This window comes from Notothenia coriiceps, unplaced genomic scaffold (genome assembly GCF_000735185.1).
Source record: "Notothenia coriiceps isolate Sejong01 unplaced genomic scaffold, NC01 NC01_scaffold00036142, whole genome shotgun sequence".
Taxonomy (NCBI): Eukaryota; Metazoa; Chordata; class Actinopteri; order Perciformes; family Nototheniidae; genus Notothenia; species Notothenia coriiceps.
Window position 1 is genome coordinate 25,448 of NW_011368843.1, and position 5,955 is coordinate 31,402.

Below are 5,955 nucleotides of genomic sequence, written 5' to 3' on the forward strand. Positions count from 1 at the left end.
GACGCTCTGTACTCACATGCAGTCTGCACTGAGAGGAGCATTTAGTGACCGAGACTCAGAGAGAGAGGATCTGAAACATGAACGACATCAAGCTCGCCCTGCTGGGGAGCCAAGGGGCCGGGAAGTCAGGTGAGAGGACTTTGTTTCAAACAGATACAGAAACATACTTTCTTTAGTCAACACACTTTAAATGAGGCAATCACAAGTTATGTTTGTAACTTTCTGTTTGTGCAGTCAGTGTTTTTCAAATGATGCTTTTGGGGCATACTACTTACAGTGGTGTCATGTTAAAAGTATGCTCAACTCAAGTTCAATTTTACTTCAGTATTTCCATTTCATGACACCTTCTTATACATGAGTATAAAAAAACATTGCACGTGAAATGGATACAGAAAAAACATGTTATTTGTGACGAAGGTTTTGGTGCATTGCTAACTTTAATCAAATGTTGAGGTATTTGTACTTTATTCATTTACTTCCATGTCATGTTACTTTCTGGCATTTAAACATTATATTTGTTGCTTTTTGTGTACCGTGAGTGTTTTTGAAATTATGATTTTGGTGCACTATAAGTCCGGTGATGTACTCAAGTAAAATGTTGATTATTTTATTGTTTTATGACAGTTTCATCTTCTACTCCACACATTTGAAAGCCAATATCTCCCTTCTATTTCCATTCAACTGTATCATTTGTGATATTAGTTAATTTGCAGATTGATATAAATAGCTAGCCACTGTTTCTGTTTATGACATCACTAATCACTTCCTCACTTCCTCACGATCGATTGATCAGAGTCAGGTAGTCTACCGTTAGAGGGGCTAAAATACAGATCAAGTTTAGCTATAGGCCAGCGTTAGCTAACATTTGCACAAAAACAAACGTTTATTGGTTTGATTTATTTAGATTTAAGTGAAATAATAAGATGATTTATTCCTCCAGAGGACTCCTACCTTTGAAAGACTTTTGTAAGATTATAACTTATCCTTCACAGAGGGGATTTAACGAATGGCAATGTAAAACAAACCCGCCCGATCGATCAGAGTCATATACCTTTAGAGTAAGTAAAGTAAGTAAAACTTTATTTTATAGCACCCTTCTCAACACGAGTGTACAAAGTGCTTTACAGTATACAGTACACAGGACACAATTCAAAGTACAGCTATGAAATGTAGAATAAAAGGCATAAAACACAGCAGGTAAAACATAGGATAAAACACCAATGAAAGACAGCTACTAACTCACCTCCTCCTCCGGCGCCCCAAAGGCCTGTCGGGAAAGGTGAGTCTTTAGCTGCCCCTTAAAAATCTCTACTGAGACAGAGGCTCTTAGTTTCTGGGGGAGTTCAGTCCAAAGCCTTGGGGCCACCGCCTCAAAGGCACGGTCCCCCTTAGTCTTTAGCCTGGTTCGGGGCACCCTTAGGAGGCCTTGCTCAGAGGACCTCAGGGCCCGGGTTGTGCTGTGAGGGTGGATAAGGTCGTTCGAGCCGGTGCAGGGCAGAAAGGATCGGAGTGATGTGGCAGGTTTTTTTGGACCGAGTGAGCAATCTGGCTGCAGCATTTTGGACCTGTTGTAGCCGGTTTATCGATGTTTTGTTGAGGCAGGAAAAAAGAGCATTGCAATAATCAAGCCGGGATGAAATAAAGGCATGGATAGCCATCTCCATTTCTGCATTGGATAGAGAGGGGCTAAAATACTTCGCCACTGGCTCTGTTTATGTTGTAATTACAGATCAAACCTTTCCTCTGGGTTTTCAGTATTTCACAGACAGTTGGGTCCACCTTTGTTTACATTAGTAATATGATCTGTATTTTGGGCTGAACTCCATCAGCTTATTATCCAAGACTTTCCACAGTTTATGTGACCTTAAATCTGCGAAGTGAAGCACATTCCACGTTTTATTCTTTAGCTGCAGTGAAAAATGCTGGTGATGCAGAGGAGGGGAGTTATAGGACCCTTGTTGATGATTTTGCGCTGTTGCTGCCAATATCAGTATTCTGCGCTGTGTTCAAGCTTCATAAAAACAATGGGACGTCTCACTTCTCATGAATGTGTGTGTCCTTCATTTTTTACTTTCTTGCTTATGTACTTACCTTCTTCCTTCCTTACTTCCTTCCTTGTTTACTTTCTTTCTTACTCACTTTCTTATTTACTTACTTACTCACTTACTAACTAGTTACTTAATTACTTACTCACTTAATTACTTACTCACTTACTTACTGACTTACTCACTTACTTAGTTAGTTAATTACTGACTTTCTTACTTACTGACTATCTTACTTACTCACTTCCTTCCTTACTTACTTACTTCCTTCCTTACTGACTTCCTTACTTACTGACTTACTCACTTTCTTACTTACTCACTTCCTTCTTTCCTTCCTTCCTTCCTTCCTTACTGACTTCCTTACTTACTTAATGACTTACTTACCTACTTACCTGAAACAGATCCAAAATGTATTCTTTAGTTGCATTGTGTTGAAATGCTGGTGATGCAGAGGAGGGGAGTTATAGGACCCTTGTTGATGATTTTGCGCTGTTGTTGCCAATATCAGTATTCTGCGCTGTGTTCAAGCGTCATAAAAACAATGGGACGTCTCACTTCTCATGAATGTGTGTGTCCTTCATTTTTTACTTTCTTGCTTATGTACTTACCTTCTTCCTTCCTTACTTCCTTCCTTGTTGACTTTCTTTCTTACTCACTTTCTTATTTACTTACTTACTCACTTACTGACTGACTTTCTTACTTACTCACTGTCTTACTTACTTACTTTCTTACTTACTGACTTACTTACTCACTTCCTTCCTTCCTGACTTACTTAATGACTTCCTTACTTACTTAATGACTTCCTTACTTTCTGACTTACTTACTTAATGACTTACTTACTTAATGATTTACTTACCTACTTACCTGAAACAGATCCAAAATGTATTCTTTAGTTGCATTGTGTTGAAATGCTGGTGATGCAGAGGAGGGGAGTTATAGGACCCTTGTTGATGATTTTGCGCTGTTGTTGCCAATATCAGTATTCTGCGCTGTGTTCAAGCGTCATAAAAACAATGGGACGTCTCACTTCTCATTAATGTGTGTGTCCATTAAATACGTTTTTCTGCTATTTGCTTTTCAGCTTGTGCATTTATCCTGTTGTTTTCTCTCTGATCATTTACATTGGTGGACTGCAACTAAGTAAATATATTCAAATATTGTAGTTTGAGTTACTTGTATCTACTTTACTAGATCATATTTGGATTTCCTGCAACTTTATTCCTCCATTCCAGAACATTTCGGAGGGAAATATTGCACTTTTTCCCCTCACTACATTTATTTGACTTGACTTTCTTCCTTCATTTTTTACTTTCTTACTTATGTACTTACCTTCTTCCTTCCTTACTGGCTTCCTTACCTACTTACATCCTTTTTTCCTTGTTGACTTTCTTTCTTACTTACTTAATTACTGACTTACTCACTCACTTAGTTACTGACTTGCTTAGTCACTTAATTACTGACTTAGTGACTTAATTACTAACTTACTGACTTCCTTCCTTGTTTACTTTCTTTCTTACTGGCTTACTTGCTTACTTACTTCCTTTACTCTTTGTTTACTTTCTTTCTTACTGACTTGCTTACTGACTTCCTTCCTTGTTTACTTTCTTTCTGACTTACTTACTTTCTTCCTTGTTTACTTTCTTTCTGACTTACTTACTTAATTACTTACTTACTTCCTTCCTTACTTGAAACCGATCCAAAATGTATTCTTTAACTGCATTGTGTTGAAATGCTGGTGATGCAGAGGAGGGGAGTTAAGGGACCCTTGTTGCTGCTTTTGAGCTGTTGTTGCCAATATCAGTATTCTGCGCTGTGTTCAACCTTCCTAAAAACAATGGGTCGTCTCCGTTCTCTCCTCAGCTTTGGAGACTGTGCATGTGGAACTTTTTGGGCCTTTATCTATACGCGTGTAGCATAACCCCTGCTGTATATCCTCACATGACCACCATCAGCACGAGAAACTGCAGCCTTTAATTGACACGGATTACCTGTGCGAGGACCAAAGCTGTTCAGTTTGATGTTTATCACAAAGTCTTGAGGCGATGCAGAGGGGGAATATAACCGTGCAGCTTGGCAAATATGCACATTCCAGAAAATCCATACATACTTTTGAATGTTTGTGTTTTTTCCATTTTGTCTGTTTCCTCCAGCTGTCCTCGTGCGGTTCCTGACCCGGCGCTTCATCGGGGAATATGCCTCCAACGCCAGTGAGTGTTTGGATACATTGAGGTTTAATTAGTTTAATTTTTAATTTTGGACTTGGAGAGCAGAGTTTATCCCCAGATATTATGGTTGTTTGCTATTTAGTCATTCAGAGGTGCATGCATATATTCTGCATGAGCAATAATGAGATTATCAATCAAGGACAGCAGCATAATCAAAGGGAATACAGCAGTTAGAACATTAAAATAGTATTAAAGGTCCCCTATACTGTTCTTCATCAATATATTATAGGTCTCAGATATATAGAAACATGTCTCTGAAGTGTTTGGCTCCAAACACCAAACAGATCATTGCAGCATTACCCATAATCCCCTCTGTTTCAGCCCTGTTTCCAAAGTGCTGATTCTCCGTCTGTTACTTCAGACAAAAATAAGGACCCCCTCCCCACGCCCCTCTAGAGAGAGATTTGGTTACAAAGAACACAATGGTGCTCTAGGAGGAGATTCAGGTGATAAGGTGTGTGTGTGTGTGTGTGTGGGGGGGGGGGGGGTTACAATTGGCTAATGGTTACACAAGCCAAAACATCGTTATGACATCATAAAGTGGCCAAAATCACAGGTTTTTATAGAAATGGATCAGGACAAAAAGAGAGAGAATATTTTTTCCTGAAACTTTCAGAATCTCTTTACACAGAGGGGACACATGTTGATGTAGAAGAGACATGAAAAGGGGGATTTTGCATGATAGGTGCCCTTTAATATGTGATTTTAAAGGGGGATGTGCACCAAAACCGTATTTAATTTTGTCTTAATTTACATATTAAGGCAAAATTAAAATATCCTATATTCTATTGACATGTACAGTATATAGACTTTTTCCACTACTTTTTATCTTGTATTTTATTATATATGTTGCATTGTTGGAGGAGCTCAGGTCAGAAGAATTTCATTGCCATACACTGTAGCTTTGTGCATAGGATGATAAAACCTTTGAATCTTGAAAACAGTGAAACTGCAGAGTCAAAACAAATCAAAAGATGCTAAAACGCTGTGTAGAAATCAGGTAAACTGCAGGTGCATGATGACGTGTGATTAATTATGTCCGGTTCTGTCTATTTAAGCAATATAATACAAACCAACAGACAATGAAAAGAGGTAAAGAACAGCAGTAGATATAGCATATACAAAAATAACACACAAGGAGTTTAGATTGTTGTACCTTCAATCAATATTTAAGTCTATTGACATTACTCTGTGTTATTCATTTTGTTTCTGTATTAGATTAGATTACTTTATTGTCATTACATAATGCAAGCAGAGTGTAACGAAATTAAGAGGGTCTACCCAGAGTGCAAAGAGTCAGTTATATACACATCTATCAGCAGTCTGTACAAAATAAATGCACTATACAAATATACTGTATGATCCTTGTTACAGATTCCCTGTACCATAAAAGGCTCTCGATTGATGGGCGACAGCTGAATCTGGAGGTGTTTGACCCCTGCTCTGAGGTACAACACATCAACAACACACCAACAACACACACACCAACAACACCTGATATTGTTTACTGGATTCAAACCTGAGTTGCAGTTCATTAGAAATGTCCATCCATATGAAAGTTACATTTCCAATTAAAACCCTCCTATTGTCTTTGTTCCCCCCCCTTACTTTGGTGTTCGCGGTCAAATTTGACCGGTCCTGTTTTAACTGCTATTACGTTAAAGGCGGGTTAGGACATTTTGGAGAAA

General features: G+C 38.4%; 1 long non-coding RNA gene across 1 annotated transcript; it reads left to right on the forward strand.

The window, feature by feature from the left end:
* Positions 1-5,715, forward strand: LOC104963380 (uncharacterized). The gene is made up of 3 exons (XR_800308.1): positions 1-129; positions 4,193-4,249; positions 5,642-5,715. It is a non-coding gene; the product is annotated as an uncharacterized lncRNA (long non-coding RNA).
* Positions 5,716-5,955: the final 240 nt, after the last annotated feature.